The 22,743-nt window shown below is 43.9% G+C and overlaps 2 long non-coding RNA genes across 2 annotated transcripts; one reads left to right on the top strand and one right to left on the bottom strand.

Moving 5' to 3' along the window:
* Positions 1-270: 270 nt before the first annotated feature.
* Positions 271-4,246, bottom strand: LOC146767629 (uncharacterized). Its single transcript, XR_014954869.1, has 6 exons — positions 4,129-4,246; positions 2,188-3,370; positions 1,730-1,784; positions 1,445-1,536; positions 778-878; positions 271-383 (listed from the first exon to the last, which is right to left on the bottom strand). It is a non-coding gene; the product is annotated as an uncharacterized LOC146767629 (long non-coding RNA).
* An 11,444-nt stretch (positions 4,247-15,690) lies between these two features.
* Positions 15,691-19,737, top strand: LOC146767630 (uncharacterized). Its single transcript, XR_014954870.1, has 2 exons — positions 15,691-16,251; positions 17,710-19,737. It is a non-coding gene; the product is annotated as an uncharacterized LOC146767630 (long non-coding RNA).
* The last annotated feature ends 3,006 nt before the right edge of the window (positions 19,738-22,743 follow it).

The raw sequence follows: 22,743 nt of genomic DNA on the forward strand, positions 1-22,743 counted from the left end.
GAAGAAAGGAAGCCACAACAGAAATCTGGGAGCAAAGAATTCCAGTTTGCTCTTCTATTGGCACCAGGAAAACTGGACTTGGACTATGTGCAGTCTGTCACTCAATGCTATAAAACTATAAGGAACACACAGAGCTGCCAGTGCCATTCTGGCAAGGGCTTCTCCCTCTGTGGACACCACCAAGGAGGGACTTGGAGGGATGGGCAAGTTGGAGCTTCCCAGCAAGAGCTGCCTGTGTCACCCACCTAAAACAACTGAGTTGTGCAGCTTCCCCTCCATTCCCTCCCCTCCCACAAAGTAGAAATTATGAGAACATGTGGATCCCCACCTCTGAGTCCTCATCCTCACTAGTTGGCGGACTGGCAGGACCTGCTTGCTGTGCCCTAGAGGGAAAAGGACCAGAAAGAACATGCAGCCATTAATTCCACTGTCCATCAAGGGTTATTGATACATAAACTGTAAGAGATTGAAACATCCCGTAATCTGATTTAGCAACATCCCAGCCCAGTAACACAATCATTCCAAAAACTTTTATGTACTGCAGTGCAACTCAGGCCATTTTCTCAGAAGTATTCAATATTGTTGAAGAGAGAAGTAAGATTTCCTCTTGACTTTGGTGTTTGCTTTTCTCAAATTAGTTGGTTCTCTTCCAGACAGGCTACTATATGCCAAGTCAAATTTTTTCCCTCAGAATCAAACAGACCCCAAAAGCTTGGAAAAAATGTTTCTACTATATAGTCAAAATTAGGCTGTGAAGAGATATTTTCTGGTACGTACTCATCATTATCACTTTGTTCCTCTTCATAGCTCCCCATCACTAGCACAACTGAATTATCTTCTGCTCTGAAGAATTGTGGCCGTAGCTGCAAATTCCAGCACTGTTGTAATGGAGTAGAAATTGAGGCAATTTAGGAACCACCTGAACACCCTCCTCCACGCTCCCCTGTTTCAGTTCCCTAACTGGACTTGGACTAGAGGTTTGGGTCCTTACCACTGGGTAATAAGGCATCCAAACTCGAGCAACATATACACTGTCTAGCCATCTGCTAAAGAGAACAGAACCAGAAGTACATGCAACATTAACTTCATTGGGCACCAAGGATTACGGAAACACATACGCTGTCAGAAATTGAAACATTCCCTATTCTGATTTAGCAACATCCCAGCCCAACAACACAATCATTCCCAGAGCTTTTATGTACTGCAAGCATTTCAGTATATCTCAAGCCTTATTTAACATATTTAACATTTAATAATTTCTTCATGCACAAAGAAGAATGGCTTCTACTGGATTTTGCTGCTTGATTTTTACATTACTTCTCTGCAGGACACTGTATTCCAGGTCTGATGTTTTGCCACAGAATCAAGCAGAACCCAAAAGCTTAGCAAAACATTAGGTTTACCATATATCAGAAATCAGAGAAACAGTTTCTTTCTCCCATACCCTTGATTATCTCTTGGTTCCTCTCCAGCATCACTTGCAGGTAGCTCAGCTGAATTCTCTGCTGTTCTGAAAAAATATGGGCGCTCCCAGTCCTGCAGTGAGATAGAAATGGAGGCATCTAGGAACCACCTGAACACCTTTCTCCCTGCTCCCTTGTTTCAGTTCCCTAATTTAATTTGGCCTGGAGCTGTTTCTTTCCCTCATTTGCCCCCAAAAGAGCAAATTCTGCTGACACAGCCCTAAATACTTCATGCTGGATGAATAAATCAACATGTGGATCCTCACCTCTGAGTCCTCATTCTCCTCAGCCAGAGGATTAGCAGGACCTGCTGGCCATGCACTAGAGACAACAGAACCAAAAAGAACATGCAGCCATTAATTTCACTGCAAACCAAGAGCTACCAGTACACAAACTGTCAGTTTTTGAAACATTCCTTATTCTGATTTTGCAATATCCATCCCAGCAACACAGTCATCCCAAGAAATTTTATGTACTGCAAGAATTTCAGCATGTGTGAAGCCATCTGGCTAAATGACTTTATGAACAGAGGTTTCTGATGGATTTTCCAGGTTGGGTTTTTTCTTTTTTTTTCTTTCATTAGTACTTTTCCAGACAGACCACTTTATTCCAGGTCTGAAGTGTTTTGCACAGAATGAAGAAGAACCCAAAAGCTTGGTAAAAAAATCAGTTTTACCATAGATCAGAAATTAGAGTTTAGAGAGACATTTTCTCTCTTGCATACCCTTCAACATCTATTGGTTCCTCTTCATCATTGCTTGCCAGTAGATCAGCTGAATTCCCTGATGCACTGGAAACATGTGGGTACTGCTGGTTCTGCTCCCTGTGCTGCAATGGGGTAGAAATGGAGACAGATTAGGAACCCCCTGAACACCCTCCTCCCCTGTTTCAGGTCCCTAACTGGATTTGGGCCTAGAGCTGTTTATTTCCCTCTTTCTCCCTCAAAAGGGAAAATTCAAATGTGATATCCATAAACACTCAGTATAAGGTGAACCACTGCTGAAGAAAGGAAACTGCAACAGGCATTGGAAGGAAAGAATTCCAGTTTGCTCTTCTATTGGCACCAAGCAAACTGGACTTGGACTATGTGCAGTCACTCAATGCTATAGAACTATAAGGAACACACAGAGCTGCCAGTGCCATTCTGGCAAGGGCTTCTCCCTCTGTGGACACCATCAAGAAAGGACTTGGAGGGATGGGCAAGTTGGAGCTTCCCAGCAAGGGCTGTGCCTCCAGCCAGCTGCACGTGTCACCCACCTAAAACAACTGAGTTGTGCAGCTGCCCTTTTGTCCCTTTCCCTCCCACAAACCACAAAGGACAAGAACATGTGGATCCTCACCTCTGAGTCCTCATCTGACCAATATGGAAGATCGAAATCAAATGGTAGCCGATCACTAGAGAGAGCAGAACCAGAAGAACATGCAGCCATTTCAACATGGAGCCATTTATTTCCTGGGCACCAAGGGTTGCCACTAAAGAAAATGTCGGTACTTAAAACATCCCCTATTTTGATTTAGCAATATCTCAGCCCAACAGTACAATTATTCCCAGAGCTTTTACATATTGCAAGCATTTCAAGCCATACTGAAGAAACATTATGTAATGGCTTCATGCACAGAGAGGAATGGTCTCTACTGGATTTTTTGGTTTGTTTTGTTGTTTTTTTTTAAATTGTTTCTCTTTCCATCAGGCCACTCTATTCCAATTCTGAAATTTTGGCACAGAATCAAGCTAGAACCCAAAAGCTTGGCAAAATCTCCTGCTATGTATCAGAAATTAGATTTTAGAGAGTCAATTTATCTGTAACATACTCATCAATGTCTCTTGGTTCTTCTGCATCTTCCCTTGCCAGTGGCTCATCTGATGTTCTGGAAAGATTCAGCTGCTGCTGGCTCTGCTCCCTGTCCTGCAATGGGGTAGACATAGATGCACTTAGAACCACCTGAACACTGTACTTCCTGATTCCCCATTTCAGTTTCCTAATTGCATTTAGGCCTGGAGCTGTTTCTTTCCCTCTCTTACCCCCAAACTGGCAAATGTGCTGTGTTATCCAAAGATATTTTGTGTTAGATTAACAGTTGCTAATGAAAGAACCCCAAACCAAAACCATCTCTGGGAACTGGAGTTGGGTCATGCAGGCTCTGTTGTAAAGTTTGAGGCCTTTCCTTTGAAAAGGCTCAGAATAATTCTGTCAGGAAGTACCCTTTATGTTATGCCTGCTGCATATTCTGCTTTGCACGGCAGCAGCAACACCCCAAAACTGATGGAATAAACTACACAATCTGGATCAAGGGTTATTCTTTCAAACAGCAGGGGAAATGAAAAGAAAAAAAAGAGTGACATTTTAAAAGACTTCTTGGAGCAATAAAAATACACCTAGTTTGTACCCCAGTCAGCTGCAGTTGCACTTGGTGCCTCAGTGACAAGAGCACCTTAAACTGATGTTGCAGCAAAAACACTTCTTATTTGGGAAGTCAAAGACTTCCTGTTCTCTCCCTTGATTTTTTCTATAAATTACTGAAGCAACAAGCTCTTTTAGATTATTATTACACTCTCTGAAAGTGATACTCAAAGAGATAGTAAGATGCCAGAAGACAGGCCTAGGAGCTCAAGAGAAACTAATGTGAATGCAAGATGGGGAAGAGTGTGCCATTCACTACTTACCATAGGAGACTCATCGTCAATGATATTGATGACTTCAGGCTCTGAAGATTCACCTGTGAGATGTATAACATCTTCATATCTGAGCTGTATGACTTCTTCACCTGCCACATCTATGGCGTCTTCATATCTGAGCTGTATGACTTCTTCACCTGTCACATCTACGGCATCTTCATATCTGAGCTGTATGCCTTCTTCACCTGTCACATCTATGGCGTCTTGATATCTGAGCTGTATGCCTTCTTCACCTGTCACATCTACGGTGTCTTGATATCTGAGCTGTATGCCTTCTTCACCTGCCACATCTACGGCGTCTTCATATCTGAGCTGTATGCCTTCTACACCTGCCACATCTATGGCGTCTTGATATCTGAGCTGTATGCCTTCTTCACCTGCCACATCTATGGCGTCTTCATATCTGAGCTGTATGCCTTCTTCACCTGCCACATCTATGGCATCTTGATATCTGAGCTGTATGCCTTCTTCACCTGTCACATCTACGGTGTCTTGATATCTGAGCTGTATGCCTTCTTCATATGGCACATCTACGGCATCTTCATATCTGAGCTGTATGACTTCTTCACCTGTCACATCTACAGCGTCTTCATATCTGAGCTGTATGCCTTCTTCACCTGTCACATCTACAGCATCTTCATATCTGAGCTGTATGCCTTCTTCACCTGTCACATCTATGGCATCTTGATATCTGAGCTGTATGCCTTCTACACCTGTAACATCTATGTCGTCTCGATATCTGAGCTGTATGACTTCTTCACCTGCCACATCTACAGCGTCTTCATATCTGAGCTGTATGCCTTCTTCACCTGTCACATCTACAGCGTCTTCATATCTGAGCTGTATGCCTTCTTCACCTGTCACATCTATGGCGTCTTGATATCTGAGCTGCATGCCTTCTTCACCTGTCACCTCTACGGCATTTTCATATCTGAGCTGCATGCCTTCTTCACCTGTCACGTCTATGGCATCTTCATATCTGAGCTGTATGCCTTCTACACCTGCCACATCTATGGCATCTTCATATCTGAGCTGTATGCCTTCTTCACCTGTCACATCTATGGCGTCTTGATATCTGAGCTGTATGCCTTCTTCACCTGTCACATCTATGGCATCTTGATATCTGAGCTGTATGCCTTCTTCACCTGTCACATCTACGGTGTCTTGATATCTGAGCTGTATGCCTTCTTCATATGGCACATCTACGGCATCTTCATACCTGAGTTGTATGCCTTCTACACCTGCCACATCTACGGCGTCTTCATATCTGAGCTGTATGCCTTCTACACCTGTAACATCTATGTCGTCTCGATATCTGAGCTGTATGACTTCTTCACCTGCCACATCTACAGCGTCTTCATATCTGAGCTGTATGCCTTCTTCACCTGTCACATCTACAGCGTCTTCATATCTGAGCTGTATGCCTTCTTCACCTGTCACATCTATGGAGTCTTGATATCTGAGCTGTATGCCTTCTTCACCTGTCACCTCTACGGCATTTTCATATCTGAGCTGCATGCCTTCTTCACCTGTCACGTCTATGGCATCTTCATATCTGAGCTGTATGCCTTCTTCACCTGTCACATCTATGGCGTCTTGATATCTGAGCTGTATGCCTTCTTCACCTGTCACATCTATGGCATCTTGATATCTGAGCTGTATGCCTTCTTCACCTGTCACATCTACGGTGTCTTGATATCTGAGCTGTATGACTTCTTCATATGGCACATCTACGGCATCTTCATACCTGAGTTGTATGCCTTCTACACCTGCCACATCTACGGCGTCTTCATATCTGAGCTGTATGCCTTCTTCACCTGCCACATCTACAGCATCTTTATGTCTGAGCTGTATGCCTTCTTCACCTGCCACATCTACAGCATCTTCATATCTGAGCTGTATGCCTTCTTCACCTGTCACATCTATAGCGTCTTCATGTCTGAGCTGTATGCCTTCTTCACCTGCCACATCTATGGCATCTTCATCTTCACCTGTGAGATCTATGGTGTCTTCACCTGTGAGATCTATAACTTCTTCACCAATTGAAAATGAGAACATTAGAGTCAGATCAGAGATTACAGAGGAATGAAATAGGCTGACAGTGTGGAACAGGCTCAGGATGGATTTACTGTGCTTTAGGTCTTTTTTTTTTCAAGAATAGGTCCAAAATTTCACTCAAGCTTTGCCCTCAACAGTGCATATGGAGCACAGCTGGCCCTGTCCGCTAAGGGGCAAAACAAGTGGAAGAGCAGCTGTGCTCATCACAAGTTCTATTGGACGACAACAGGAGGTTCGCATCAACAGATTATTCATTTCATATAGGGGAATGTTTAGCACACAGTGGAAAAAAAGTCCCACCAAAACTCTAATCATAGAGGGGATCCTAATTTTAAAGTATCATGCTGTATATATTCCCCAGAAGGATTGGTCACAGCTAATGACAGATTTTCCTCGTCTCCATCCAGCTTGGGAGATCTCAAACTCAGCTTGCCACCCTCCACTGTGGCAGCTGCAGTGACTGCCAGCTCATCAGAACACACGTTCAGGTGTTTGAGCAGCACTGGAGGACCTCTCCTACACAGCTCATCTCCCACTTGCAGCCACTAAGAGCAGCAATAACAAGCAGCAGCAATAATGATCTCAGTCACAAACCAAAACCATGTTCAGAAGGCTTGCTGTTTAGGGATGCCATACCAGGAGCTTCCCCAATCCCAAGGTTTCCCTTCCTCCCCAGTAAAGGGCCTAGAAACTGGCAAAAGCACATGGCCAGATGGTCTTCCACCCTCCAGAAGCCGCTTCTGTTCTTACCGGGCTCAGAAGCAGGTGTGCCACTTTCCTCAAGGTCTGTTGGCTCCGTCTGTGAAGTTCCACCTGCGCTGGAGGGCAGCAGCCGGCTCCGTTTCCGAGCTGGTCTGGAATCAACTGCTCCTCCACGGCGCTTTCGCTGACGCTGGCAGGGAACAAAGCCTTAGCATTTTCTCTGCCACTAATATTAACATGGCCCTTGGGCTTTACAACACCAATGGCAGCACACAAGGATTCAGAAAACACTCCTGCAAAGGCTGGAATACACACCAAATGCTGCTATGGGCCATTTCCACCCGAGCACATCACATCAGGGAAAAGACAGCACCCCTGATCTCTGACAAGCCACCTCCCCGAGAAAGAGCCTGTCCCAATGGCTTGAAAATGAGGTCACCAGTTCCCAATTCCAGCAGGTTGCTGCTCACACCATAAGCATTTCTGCACTACTGCTAACACCCACAGAGATCCAAAACCTTCCCAATTCCAGAACATCAAGTTACATGAAGATTTCAAAGGTTTCTGTTCCTCTGCATTTGCTACAAACTCTTGAAATGCTTTCTAGACCTACCCTGGAAAACGTTTCAAGAATCAGATTTGCATTGAGTTGCAAAATACTTACTGAGCTCATGGTGTTTTGTGATCAAAAACAACCACCAAAATAAGCGGGACAAACTCCAAAAAAGGAATGTCAGGGATGTTATCAATCCCTTCGGTTCCTTTAGGCAGCCCACTGCAGATTTTTTGGCGTGACAGAAAACTGCTCTTCCAAACCTATCAGAAAAGTAGAGGCGAGATTATCCATTTGGATTGCCAGTTTTCTTGAACACTCCCATGCCCTAAGACTCCCATTCCCAAGTCTCCAGTTCCTGTCCAAAGCTAGAGGCGAAGTCCATGACTCTGGTACTTGAGCCCACCTGCAGCCCATCCTGCAGCCCAGCCCAGCCCCTCAGCATCAGAAGCCTTTCCAAGAATTGTCTGCACTCACCTGTACGGTCAGTCCAGAGTTTGGCTCGCAAAAGTCAGCAAATCGCTCTCTAATCCCTTGTGGGATGGAGAAGAGGGATGCTCTGCGTCTGCTGCGCAGCAGAGAATCCCTCAACTGGCTCAACAGACTCCGTGCCAACAGAACATGGAACCAGGAGTGCCCCTGGCAACCGGTGGCAACGTTCCATGCCCAGGGAACTGATGGCCGCAGTGCTCACCCACGGAGTTCCAGAAGGCCATGGAGGCAGCTCAGCCATCGCCTGCTGCTGCTGCCGCCCTCCAGGTCAGGGCGCTCAGGGCCCTGCCCAGCCCGGCCTGGAGCGGCCCATGGACAGGGCAGCCACAGCTTCTCTGGGCAGCCCGTTCCAATGTCTCACCGCCCCCTCAGCTCTGCCAAACACCCGATCCCAATCTCCCCTTCTCGTCTGAAGCCCTTCCCCTTCCCCATGGCTCTCTGCCCCCTTTGGGCACCGCAAGGCCGCAGTGAGGCCTCCCCGCTCCCGGCTGCTCCCCAGGCTGGACAGCCCCGGCTCTCCCAGCCTGGCCAGGGGACAGGTGCTCCAGGCCCCCACACCTCCCTACGGCTCCTCCGGCCCTGCTCCACAGGCACATCCTGCTGGGCTGGGCACAGCTGGGCACAGCTGGGCACAGCTCCGCACGTGGGGCAGGGCAGGGGCAGAGCAGGGGCAGAGCTGCACCTCCCGCGCCCTCAGCCTGAGCAAGCCGAGCATCACTGGAGCCTTTCTGCGGCTAAAGAAACCCCATCACACCACACCTCCCCAAGTCAGAAAGAAATTTAAACCCTTCCTTAACCCTCCTCCTTCTGGTCTATGAGTCTGTTGCTGTTTTAACTCTTATCCGAGTGTTTGAACTTTAACCCTAATAAACAGCCATTAAAAAAGAATCAAAATTTGTTGGGTTTTTTTCCAGACTGTGGAAAGTCTAACAATTCAGCTCATTATTTCAAGTCTCTGAAGTCTTGACATTTTCAGGGTTCCAATGCTCCTCTACCAGAGTTTCCCAACAGGGCTGAGGAGTTTTGCTTTGCTCCAGGTGTTATGGACCGGCTTACAATGAAAACTTTAAAGAAATAAAAAGCAGGCCAGTTAATTAAAAACAAGCAAGCCTGTTTATTACTGACAGAACAACTAGAAGCCAAAGCCTCCGGCCAGTCCAGAGACTGTTTCAATAACTTAGTAACTGTATACCTAGGGGCATTTCCAAGGATACCAGCTCCAAGGAAAGACCCGGGTGTCACACACGCCAGGCCTTTTAAAGTCTCTCTCTTCTTCCCTTATTGGGGCGCTCAGGATCCGTGCTGTAATAGGTTTCTTTTTCTGTTGCTGACTGGCCCCATAAGTTGGCGCCGTCTTGGCCAATCATTTTGAGATTCTTGCTTCTTAGTGGTTGGTCTCTCCTCCAGTCTTAATCCAAGCTGTGGCTGTGTTCTACGATGTTATACTTCTGGAAGCTTCTCTGCCCCCCCTCCACAAAGATTGGCATTTCCTGCCTGGTTCCAGTCCCCTTTTAAGTATACACAACAGTATTGAGTTTTAATAAAACCTTACTTTGTACCCACAACATCCAATCCTGCACCACACCCTGTTAACTACATATCCAATTATAACTTGTTACTTGTATCAACAACATCCCTTTTCATACATACATTGTTAACAACATTCCCCAAAAGTTTAAATTTTTTTTTTTGTTGTTCATAGCAATCCCCCCTCTAATTCTTTGATCAAGCTTTAGCCTGCATCAACCTTAACTCATCAAACTGGACTTTCATAGTTTCTGTAAAACTCTTTTAACTTCTGGTATTTCTCATACATCTCTTTTGCACTTTCTATTCCTTTTCTTCTTGGTTTTCTTTCATCACCATAATTTTTTCATCTGTTAACCTTTCAAGATAAGTCTGGACAATATTGTTAATCATTCTGATAAGACAAGGTACTAAACAAGGAAGGAAAATTAAACTTATGAGTGCCCCTCCCTCTATAAGTAGCATCTTTTTCTACCATTCTCTATTCCAGATGTTATCCCACCAATTAGCTTTTATTAATGGGGTCCATCGTTGCACAGGTACATGTGCATATTTTCTGATCCTGGTGGTTATATTTTTAATTAGGTCCCCATGATCATCAGTTTTTCTACAGCATTCAGATGAATTAAACTTTCCACATACCACTCCTTCTTCGGCCAGCAGGTAGTCCAAGGCTAGCCCGTTCTGATATATGGCAGTCCTCATCTGGCGGCTCTGCACTGATTACAAGTCTAGAACTAAAGTTGTCTCATTAGAAATTATCTCTAGAAGTGCTTGTAACCTTATAATTCTGTTTAACATATGAATGGGGGTTCTATACCCCCGTGAACCGTCCTGTGCCCAGGTGGCAGGGCCATAGGTTTCAATAATTCTCTCTGGGGGCCATCTTCCTCCCCCCAACTCTGTGTTCCTCCACTTAGATCTCTCTTTTTACGTTTTAACTCATCATAGAGGGGTAACCCTAAACCTTGATGGTCCTCTTTTGGGAGTAGAAAGAATGACGGTCTTATTACACCTAATGTACAACTCCCTTTCTAGTCTTTTGATAGCATCACATATGCCATCTTTCCAGAACAATCCAGAACAATCCTTTTGGGGCTTTCCAGAATTTTAGTGATCTGGTGTTTTTAACTTCAGTCTTATTCCAAAATTTAGATGACTTAGGTTCATCTTGATATGGATTTGGTTTTTTAGCTAGACACTTACACAGTTATTCTCTTTGTATATAAGAACAGCTTGAGCCAGATTTTTGTTTTCGCGCCCAATGCAGATATTTACTCTGGGAATCCACCACTCATGGGTATCATTAGCAGTTAGATACTTTTTACAAGACAGTTCACCTGCATAGGAAAGAAATTTCAGTTCCCTTCTCCATATACATTCTTCCCCGATTACCTCGGACTTTAAGTTCCAAACTTCTTCCTCGTTTCGGATGTCTGGTTGTCAGTGTCTATTTAGATTCTTCATCAGTTTTAGAGTTTCTTGAGGGCTGAGTGCGATTCCTTCCCAGGGCCATATTTCTGATGTCCTGGTATCCCCACATATCCAGCAATTTGACACATTGAACCCATGGCTAATTCTTTCTACCAGATCTAAAATCAAATTCTTTCAATTCCTTAATTTTGTTTCTACTCCTGGTTTAATCACCCCTCTTATCTCTTTCTCTTGTATTAAGTCCAATCCTTTAACGACCTTATTCCCTGGTTTCTTATCAGTGCATAACCATTTCTCCCTTGTAGGGGATTCCTCCATTAGTTTCTGTTTATGGGTCCCTTCATTTTCAAATAGCCAGTAGGTTTTTCCATCTTTTACACGGGTTTGTAATTGTGACAAGTCAACACACTCAGGGCTAAGATTAGTGTGGAATGTGAGAACTGCGCTCTGCGCATTCCCGGTATAGATAGCATGATAGCAGTTATCACAGGAGTTCGGTGAGCTCTCCTGGAGACTCGCAGTCACTATTGCTATCAGCACCCATGGGGGTGCAGTACAGGTTACTCTCTTGACTCTCGTGGTCCTTGGTCAGCCTCAGATGGTAAGAGTACTGTCACCTGATCTGGGCTTGCCCCCTGTGCTGACATTCTTACCGGTATCCTCATCTTACTCCACTCTTTTGTGTGTTGACTTGTTATTTTTTTCCCGTTTTAGGGTCAGATCGCTACTATGGTGGGAGAATGCTCTATCTTATGGAGACTCCTTGTCACAGATTCTGTAATGAGAAATACCAGAAAGTGCAATTAGTTTCTATTAACATTTTATCCAAAACTGTCAATAAATATTCTAAATAGTAACACTTTAATAATAAATATTACAATAAATATTTAAATAGCTCTTTATCTTAACTTTAACACTAATACTGGATTAAATAGGATATTAAATAACAAGTTTATAAATAATATCTTTAAATAACAGTTCATAGATTACAACGTTAGAACAACGTTTTATAAAAAAAGAGGTGCTACTTGGTGTTAGTAGAGTCTTCCATAGTCTATCCTGTGGGAGCAGAAACTGAACCTTTGACCCTAGTGACACGGGTCCACCCTTTTTCTTGAGTTCTTATTGCAGTTTCGGTAGTTAATAAAACTTGGTATGGGCCTTCCCATCTGGGGGTTAATGGCTGTTCTTTCCATGATCTAATTAATACCCAATCTCCTGGTTGGTATTTATGGATTTTAAAATCAATGGCAGTACTTTGGGGGAAATATCCATTCCTCCTTAACTCTTCTAATGTTTTTGCAATTGTTTTTAGGTAAATTTTCACACCTTTTTCCCCTTCTTCATATGTCCCCATACAATGTGAGGTAATCAAAAATGGGAGTCCAAACATCAGTTTGTGAGGGGAAATACCCATATCAGATCTAGGCTTTGTTCTCACTCTCATCAGGGCTAAAGGGAGGCATTTTACCCAATTCATTTTTGTTTCATCTACTAACTTGGTAAGTATAATTTTCAGGGTCTGGTTAGCTTGCTCTACCCTTCCTGAGCTTTGGGGCCTCCAAGGAGTATGCAACTTGCAAGTCATACCAAGTGTTTCAATTACATTTTGTAAAATTCTAGCAGTAAAATGAGGCCCTCTGTCTGAATCTATTGTATTCACTATACCATAACGTGGGATAATTTGTTCTAGCAGAATTTTACTAACAGTTTCTGCAGTTGCTTTTACTATTGGAAAAGCCTCTAGCCAATGGGTAAGGTGATTGATAATAACTAATAAATGTTTAAACTTCTGTACTTGAGGAAATTCAGTGAAGTCAATTTGTATGTTCTGAAGAGGTCTTTTAGCTAATTCTCTTCCCCCTACAGGTACTTTCTTAATTATTTTGTTATTTATTTTCTGACAAGCCATACAATCCTTTGTTACAGCTTTTGCTATCCCGAAACCCCCAATGCACACATATGTTCTTAAAAAGTGATCACAGAGTGCTTGAGTTCCCCAATGTGTAGAGGCATGCAGAATTTCTAGGATTTTACAGGATAGGTTTTTATTCAATACTTGCCTCCCATCAGGCATTATCCATTTCCCCAATTCATCCCTCACACCCCCTTGTTTTTGCAATTCTTTTTGCTCTTGTTCTGTGCATACTGGAATTTCTTCCCCATCCATTTCTTTTAGTTTTTCTATTTCAAATATCCACTCTTCCTTTCCTAAAGCTGCCTCTTTTGCTGTCTGATCCGCTAAATTGTTTCCTTGCATTTCTATTGATGTCCCCCTTTGATGTCCTTTAACATGTACTACTGTGACTTCTAATGGATCTTTTAGTGCTTTTAGTATTTCCTTTATCAATTCTTCATGAATTAACATTTTACCTTTAGAGTTTATAAACCCTCTTTCTTCCCAAATCTTACCGAATGTGTGTACAACTCCGTAAGCATACTTGGAATCAGTATAGATAGTTCCTTTATTGTATTTCTACCAAATTAAGCCTCTTAATAGGGCATACAATTCACAGCACTGAGCTGACCATTTAGTTGGTAATTTTCCTTTTTCTATTACTTTCATCGTTTTCCCATCTATAACTGCATAACCGGACACCCTTTTCCCTTCTACAGTTCGAGAAGAGCCATCTATAAATAACACTTCCCCTTCTAATAAAGGTAATTCTTGTAGCTCTTCTCTTGCTTTAGTCTGCAGATTCATTAATTCTTCACAACAATGTTCAAGGTGGCCTTCTGATTTTCCATATAAAAATTGTGCAAGATTTTGCACTTTTGTAGTTGTAAGTTCTATGCTATCAATATTAGTTAGTACTATTTCATATTTAAGTAATCGACTGTCCGTAATCCATTGATTAGCTTTTTTGCTCAATATTAATGTTATATCATGGGGGGTATGTACCTTAATTCTACCTCCAAAGGTTAGTTTATAGCTTTCCTCAATTAGAGTCACAGCAGCGGCCACCGACTGTAGGCCGGTGGGCCAGCCTCTCACCACAGGTTCCAACAATTCTGACATATAAGCAATTGGTTTCCTTTCTCCGCACCACTCTTGCACTAATACACCATAAGCAATTCCTTCATCTACATTTACAAACTGTTCAAAAGGTTTTTCCAAATTGGGCAAACTTAAACCTGGAGCTTTCATCAGTCTTTCCTTTAACTCTGTTAATTTCCCTTCATCTTCTTCAGTCCATTCAAAAGTCTGGGTCTCAACCAATTTATCATATAAGAATTTAACTAACTTGGTGTGTCCATCTATCCAGGATTTACAGTATCCAACTAAGCCAAATAATTGTCTTACATCCCTTTTCTTTTTTGGGGAGGGCAAGGATAGGATTCCCTCAATTCTACTCATTGCCAATTTCTTATAACCTTTCCCAATTAGATGTCCTAAATATTTTACTTCTTGCTCTACAAATTCGAGCTTTCCTCTTGACACTTTTAAGCCCTTTTTTCCCAGAAAATTTAAAAGTTCTATGGTAGGTTCTCGTACTATTTCCTTTTGCTCCCCCAAAATGAATAGATCATCCACATATTGTAAAATCTGGGTATTCTGTTTTGACTCAAATTGCTCTAATAATTCTTCCAATGCTTGTCAAACAGATTTGGTGATTCAGTAAACCCTTGGGGCAATCGCGTCCATTGATATAATTGTTTTCTCCCTGTGTTCTCATCATACCATTCAAAAGCAAACCACCCCCTACTCTCCTCTGCTAATGGGCATGCCCAAAACACATCTTTAAGTTCTATCACACTAAACCAGGAATGTTCTGGTGGTATTTTATTCAACAGTGTGTAAGGGTCAGGCACTACTGGATATCTGGCTACAGTTTGCTTATTGACTTCTCTTAGATCCTGTACTAATCGGTACGTTCCATCTGACTTTTTAACTGGTAAAATTGGTCTATTATGGGGTGACATACATGGCTCTAATGTCCCATCTTGAATCAATCCTTTTATTATGGGAGTTAACCCCTGTTTTCCTTCAGCTGAGATGGGGTATTGACGGACTCGAATGGTTGTAATTTCGGGTTTCATTTTTATCTTTATCGGCGGTATATCTAATAAGCATCGACCACCTTCTTCTGCCCATACCTGGGAATCTATTTCTTTCTCATCTTTGGTATTTAATCTCATAATTGTTGCTACCATCTTCCCTTCTTTTGGAACTAAAGAACTTTATTTGTAAATCACGGCTGAGTAAATTACACTTCAAATTAGGCATAAATAGTAAATCAACACATCCTACCCTTGAATTTCCTCTTACTATTACTTGTTTAATTATGGGTACTTCAAATGGACTACTGCTTGCCCCTCTTACTTTACAAGTTGTTCTACCAAGTTCACTACTGTAGCTATCATGCTGGCATGGTAGCGTGGAGGAAGGTTTAAGAAAGGCCTTAGGAATGGTAAACTGAGGAAAAGGATACATTCATGTATGCCCCATTGTTTTAGAAAGGCCTTGGGAATGGTAAACTGAGGGAAAAGATACATTTATGTATGCTCCACTGTTTCGGGAAAGTCCCGCTTCAGCATTCCTCTGTAAACCCCCTTCTCCCCATCCCTGAGCAGTTCCCATTGGACCTGGCCCCTGGGGTGGTTCTGATGTGCCTTAGCTGAACACTGTCTCTATTGTTTAGACCGTATCTCTTAATTTTGCTGTATAAAACTGTATCTGGGCAATAGCCCGGGGCCTTTGGTCCCTGCAATGCTTCAGGCAATACAACCTCTCTGGACAAGCATACCATTGGTCTCTCTTGGTCTCTTTATCTCGAATCCTAGCGGCGACTGAGGCAACGCTGCCGCTCGGACCGTGCTAACCCAGCCGCTGCTCGGTAAGCCCAGGGCAGCGGAACCACGGCAAACCCCGGCCCCAAGAGGGGACAGCTAGCCGGAGGGTCCCGGGGGGCCGGGGAGGGATGGGGGACAGCAGCAAGGAACCCCCGAAAGCAACAAGTGGCAGTCCAAAGAGAAGCAACAAGCGGCGCACCAACGTTGGGCTTTGCATTGGTCTGAGCGAGCGAGGCCCCAGCCGTCGTGGACAGCCCACTGGCTAGGAGCTTTTCCAGATGCTTTGCAGTGTCACCGCGAGCAACAGAGCGGAGAGCGGTGCGAATAAGCCGCCACGCAGGCTGTCAGTTCCGCGGGGAGAAGCTCTTGGATCACGCTGGTGGTGGGGCATTTGCCTCTCCACACAGCCCGGCGGGACTGTTGCCGTGGAGACAGACGCCGATTTCTGTCTGGCGCGGTCTCCACGGGTCGGACGGCACCTCCCAACACCTGGAAAACCGCCCGCGGAGTCGGGAATCGTTGCTGCAGCGGTGTCTAAAGGACGGCAGTGGGTGAGTCTCGGTACTGGGGGGCAGGGGCCCGGCCAGGAGACATCGGCTCTCTTGTGCCCGAGGGGGGACACGCCAGCGCGCAGGTGTGACGGGAGTCTCCGTCGTAGCTTTAGAACTTGGGGTTTGCTGCAGTAATTGGTTGAGATTTGCTGTGAAGGTAGCGATGGGTGTTACGCTGACTACACAGCAGAAAGAGATTTATAAGCAAGTTCAGGAGCCCCTGCAGAGTGCAGGTGTCAAATTTCCTAAGAGCCTTGTGAAAGAGTTTGTCAGATGGTTATCAGTAAGTTTTCCCGAGGTAACAGAGCAAGTAGTGAGAGAAGACGATTTTGGAAGAGTGTGGGTGCAGTGCTGAGTGAAAGGACAAAGGCAGGAGATCCCTCAGTGAAAGAAGGTTTTATGAGAATGTTTTTGTTCATTTACAATGTTGTGAAAGAGAGTGCAGACACTCAGTGCGCCCGGGGAGCAGAAAAGCGCCCTGTTGCGTCCCCTGTGTCTCCCCGCGCCCCCTGCGGTGAAAAAACTAACCGTGCAGATGTAGATTTAGTTTCTAACCCTTCTCCGCCTCCTGCTTTCGCTCCCGCAGCTGAAAATCCATGCTTTGCACCCCCCATCCCCCTCGTGCAGCCACCAAAACATGGAGGCGGCCACGCGGTGCTCCCGGTGCTCCCTGTGCCAGCCCACATACCCCTTCCTTCGCCCGTCCCCGATCCCAACCCCTCCTCCCTTGCGGCGATCCAGCCCCCGGTTCAGCCCATGGTTCAGCCCACATTCCAGCCCACATTCCAGCCCCCGGTTCAGCCCTCAGCTCCTCCCCTCGCAGTTGCATCACCACCCCCTGCCCCCTGCCCCGCTCCACACGGCCCCGCCGGCTGCGGCCACTCCCACACAAGCCGGCCCGCCTCCCTCTCCCTCTCCCGGTCTCTCTGGCAACGGCAGCACCGACACTGTCAGCGCGGGGAACCGGGAACTGGTCAGAGACACCGACCGTGCGTTCCTGACCCCTGTGATCTATAATGCCAGGGGACAGAACGCCAAATGGGAGCCCCTTTCGTATGATAGTATTAGGGAACTTTGCAAAACAAAGCGTGAGTTTGGGGAAAGAAGTGAATTTTTTAAGAGCATTTTAAAAGCTACTCTAAACTCTAAAACATATGTCCCTGCTGACTTGAAACGTCTTTTCAGTTGCTTGCTCCCTCAGTCTGAGTTTAGATTGTGGGAAAGAACCTGGAAAAGGCTTGCAGGACATCTCCTCCCAGAGATTCTGCAAAATCCAAGTCATTCCACAGATACAGAGGATGAGGAAATCACTTTAGAACATCTAGTGGGTGAGGGTGATTGGAGCCAAGCTGAAAAGCAAGCAGCAGGCATTCCCAGGGCAGTGTTGGACCTGTCCAGGGATGCAGCAGAACGTGCATTTTTTAACATGCCTTCTAAAGAACCTGTTGTTTCTTATAGTGCTTTGAAGCAGTCTGTTGCAGAACCATTCCTGGATTTTGTGGATCGAGTGCGAGCCTCTGTGGAAAAAAGGGTGCAAAATCCAGAGTTCCAAGACCAGCTTATATTAGAACTTGTCACCACAAATGCAAATGAAGTCTGTCAGCGAGTCATCCTGGCTCTTCCATCATTGCCTCCCCCCACACTCGATCAGCTCATCGAGGAGTGCACCAGGAAAGCTGTGCTGAGGACAGAGGACTCAGTGATAAAACCACGGGAAAGGGTGGTTGCTACAGCAGCAGCAACCCCGAGGACTCCAGGGTCTGAAGGGCCTCCTCAACAAGGGGGGAAAGTGGGAGGGGGGGGAATATTTTTCCTTTATACTGGCAGAGCAAATTGTATCTTTTTCAGAGTTAGTTTACTTTGTTATATGATTTTATCTTTCTTTCAGACTAGCAGAATGTCAATTTCCACATTCCTGCTCATCGTTTAGTTCCAGGGAATGGTCATCTACCCTTCCATGGTGGATGCATGGATTGTTCCACAGCCCAAGAAAAATGTGTGGGTCACGCTAGCCCAAGCCTTGCAACAAGATCTTATGTGTTTGTCCACTGCCTCAGCAGAAAATCCAATGTCCACATGTTTAATAGGGGTGCCAAGTAAGGAGGATGAGTTCCCAATTGATCTGGTCCATTTGCAAAAGCAGGTGAACGAAAATAAAATACCTAAAGGTGCAGGACAAGTTAAAGCACCAGTGCGAAATCCCCTCATTTTGTGGCAAGGATGGGTCTCACATTTGCCCACTGCTGAGGGAGAGCCCCAGGAATTAAAACTCCTAGGCTCTGCAAAAGCTGAATTCTGCATTCAATTTGATTTTTCCCCAACCAAAGAAGTAAAATTATATGAGCATGTCAAACAGGACAAGGTAGAATTCAGAGCAGGTCAATGGTGCACAGCTGTCTATAAGCTGAAATTTACATCCACCACTGATTTCCGTCCACGCAAGCTGGACAAGGGAATGTTTCTTATCTGTGGGGACAGAGCATACCCAGGAATCCCCTCTTGTCTTATTGGAGGTCCATGCACTTTTGGGCATCTGACCCTTGCTTCCCCCAACCTGACCCAAATTCCAATTGGGCAAGCAAAAGGTGAGAAAAAGATTACTAAGCGGAGTGCAAGTCAATTTGATGAACATTGTGATGCAGGAATTTACCATTGGGCAAAATCCAAAAGAGTTGCCGTCTCTGTGTTTTTACCATGGGTTGCGGCAGCCAAAGCATTGAGTGAATTAGGCAATCTAGAATGCTGGGTGACAAAGCAGGCAAATTTAACATCAGCAGCCCTGAGTGACCTCCTAGAAGATGAGGAAATAACCAGGAAGGCTACCCTCCAAAATAGGACAGCTATTGATTTCCTGCTGTTGGCACATGGTCATGGATGTAAAGAATTATATGGGTTGTGTTGTTTTGATCTGTCATCTAAAAGTCAGAGTGTCCACTCGTCCATTCAGAAAATGAGAAGCCTCACTGGGAGTATGAAGCAAGAAAATGAGGATTGGTTTAAAACTCTGTTCAAAGACTAGGATCTTTCTGGGTCGGCAGTGTCTCTTTTAAAAGACATCTTTTACTTTCTAGTTGCATTGTTTTTAGTTCTGTTAGCATTTGGGATTTGAAGAGAGCCTGACAGAGGAATGGTTGAACGACAAGGGACATGATACTGTAAAATTAATGCAAATAGGGAGGGCTACGTGACTGCTGCAAAGTTCGCATGGCCCTGAAGAATAGATGATGTGCAGAAAGCAGGATATTGAAACTGCTTGGTATGTAGAAGTAGATAGAGAAGAACAAAGGAGTACTAAGCTGTTCTAACTGCAAGGCCAGCTAGACAGGCATGTATCTTTCACAAAGATAGTTTTAAGATAATAGTACAAGTCACATAGCAACCAATCATGAGCTTGGTTTTTGCAATATGTATGAGCTAATTAACAAACATATATAAACTGTGTAATCTGTCACAATAAACTGAGACTTGATGATCATGATATCATGAGTCTTGTCTCCCGCGGCATTCCCTCTAACAACTGGCGCCCGAAAGCTGGGACCTGATCCGAGCCTAAGGCGAGAGAGGTGCTGCGTTGGAGTTCGGGTCCTGCGGCTGGAAGGACGGCGAAAATAAAGAGAAGAGGCAAAACGCTCTTCTCCGCGCCCTGAGTGACCGTAGAAGCGGGCTCAGCCGATACGTGCTGCCGAAGCCTGAAGGAGCCAGCAACGGTACCGACGTAATCATGGAAAGGCAAGCAGCATATGATTTATTTAGTGCTTCTCTTATAAAAAGGCAGATTAGGGGGATTGACTTAGATAAGGATCTCCCTTCGCTATTGCATCATGCTGAGTCTTACGGCTTTTTCGTTAACCCCCATAGTGTTCCTAAACTTTCAGAATGGAGAAGATATAGGGATAAGTTGTGGGAATTAGTGTTAGATGAGGATAAACCGGGCAAGAAAATGAGTAAACTTTGGAGAGTGGTTGATAACGAATTGTTAATGTGTCAGGCAGAAAAGAGGGCGGTGGAAGTGATACGGACAGCTCTGGAGAAAAATAAGGAATGTAAATCCTCGCTTCTCTCCAGTGAACCAAACCCTCCGGTTCTCACAAATTTTCCCATTCCCATCTCTGCTTCTGAAATGCCTGTACCTCCCATAGACACTAGTAGCATTGAGGTGCTGGAAATTGAGATCCAAATTGCTTTATGGCAATGGGACTGGGATCCCAAATTCACTTTTTGTGAACGGGAATCAGGTAGAACGGAGCGGGCGCGGGGCCAGACAGAGCGGGGCCGGCCAGCACCGAGCCGGAGGCGAGCCCGGGGCGGAGCGGACATCAGCCGAGAGACGGAAGGCTCCTTGTTGCCGAGCAGCAGCGCAAGGGGGGAGAGGGGCGTTCCTGGGGCTCAGCCGCGCTGGAGCCGGAGCAGGCGGGGCGCGGCCGTGGCGGGGGTGTCTCTTCTCCCATCCACAAGGTGACACAACAAGGACGGGAGCGAGGCGGCGCCGCCCCTCATCGCCCCGCAGCGCCCAGCAATGGCGGCGGAGATGGCGGCACAGTCCTGGTTGCCATGGCAGCGACAACGCCGAGAGCAGCAGCGCCGCCGGTGGCGGGATCGCGACACTACAGCAAAAATTTCAACAGCATCTTCCCAATTTCTTACAAGAGTCAGAGACGTAATGAAAAAGTACAGCAGGACCGAGTGTTTTCCAAGATACCAAGAAGGATGAACATTATGTGAATCAATGTTATTTCAAATATGATATAGATAAAAATCACTGTATAAAGATAGAAATTTTAGTAATGATTTAATTACCAAAAATGTCTCTGAAAACAAAGAGTTGAGAAAATGTCATCTGATGGAATTTTAGTATTGAGTTTGTAATCTCCGTCTTTGGGTTTTTATAGATAATAATATAAGTAATAGTGATTTTTAAGTTTTATAGATAATACGATAAATAGTGATTGTTAAGTTTTTGTAAGTAATGATAAGTAGTGATTGTTACTAATGTTATATGAGTGCTTTAAAAGGATTGTCTTAAACTATTTTAAACATTTCTTGTTAATAGGTTGATCATAAAATGCGAGTTGTCTGATTTTTGTGATAAGAATTATTATTAAGGTATTAAGGTATTAAGGTGTTGTTATAGTATTTACAGTCAGTTTTCATATGTTTTATTGTCTCTTTAGGTGATTGATTACAAGATATTTTTTCAGGATCCTGTGTTTTTGATTTTTTAACTACTCATGTGTTTTCTTTATCCAATCTTTTATGCAGCTGCAATTCATCTTCCTTTAAAAATTCATTATCCAAATTTTAATTCAAAATTTCAGACTTCAAATTTTCAGATTTCTGAAGAAAGGGTTTGTTGTATTTAGAGAATTTTTGTCTTGAAAGAGATTTTAGACAGGTTCAATTATTTAATAGTTTGATAAATTTTTAATAATAAGGTTTTTTACTTATAACTGTTATTTCTAGGACTTTTGTTTTATAATGTGTTAAAACATATCCTCCAATTAGAGTTTGAGCTCTGGCCAAGCTCTGGCTCTGCGTGGATGGTGTGATTGACCCAGGTGTTTTCTGCATCAAAAAGTATTCAAGTCCTTTTGGCTTGACAATTTGACCATATAAGGCAGCTGAGCCTCAAAAGGAGTTTTGGAGAAACATGATCCGGACATGTTTTATCCAAATCTCTGTTGTTTTAAGGTTTATCAGCTGCTGCAGACTCTGAGATGACAATTTGATAGTGTAGCACTTGGTAACTGTGATTTTATATGTAATATTAATTGTGTATTATCTAATTGATTTTTATTTGTTGTTAGTTTCTTTACTATATGCATTGTTTTGTTCTTGATGTTTTTTCATGTTTATTATAAAGATGTTGATATTTCCATTTCTTCATGCAAATTTTAGGAAACAGAATTGAGAGAGGACCCTCCAGTCCCTGTGGGGAGTGTTGAGTTTGTTTGTGTTTTAGCAGGTGCAGAATCTGGATAGATTTCATTGAAGAATGTTAAACTTATCAATTTCAAGAGAACACTAATCTCTCCACAAGTAAATCAGAGGATGCACAGCAAAAGTGGATTGTGCAAAGATTTGTGTTTCACCCACAGAAGATTGTAGACTTTGGGTTTTTTCATAGGTGTGTTTTTAATTATGTTATAGACGTTTTTTACTAAGTTTTAATGAGTTTTAGTAATGCCTGTGATTTTTCTGTTCATTTTACCATTGCTTTTCAATGGCAAAAGAAAAAGAGGGACAATCAATTAGATAATCAAAAGCATAACATTAAGTTTATCATAAATATAGTTTGTATTTAGAATTAAGTTTGTTCCTTTCATGTTAAACAGAACAATCAAAACCATGAGAAATATGAAGTGGGGTGCACTTCTGTAATACTAACCTCATTTTTCACCCCACGAGTTGCTTCAGTGCAAGCTCTCACACAATTAAAAATCCTAGCCTACTGGACAGAAAAATAAATTAATATTTCATCTAAAATGTTAAGTG

Source organism: Lonchura striata, chromosome 4, assembly GCF_050655825.1.
Source record: "Lonchura striata isolate lonStrDom1 chromosome 4, ASM5065582v1, whole genome shotgun sequence".
In the NCBI taxonomy this organism is placed as follows: domain Eukaryota; kingdom Metazoa; phylum Chordata; class Aves; order Passeriformes; family Estrildidae; genus Lonchura; species Lonchura striata.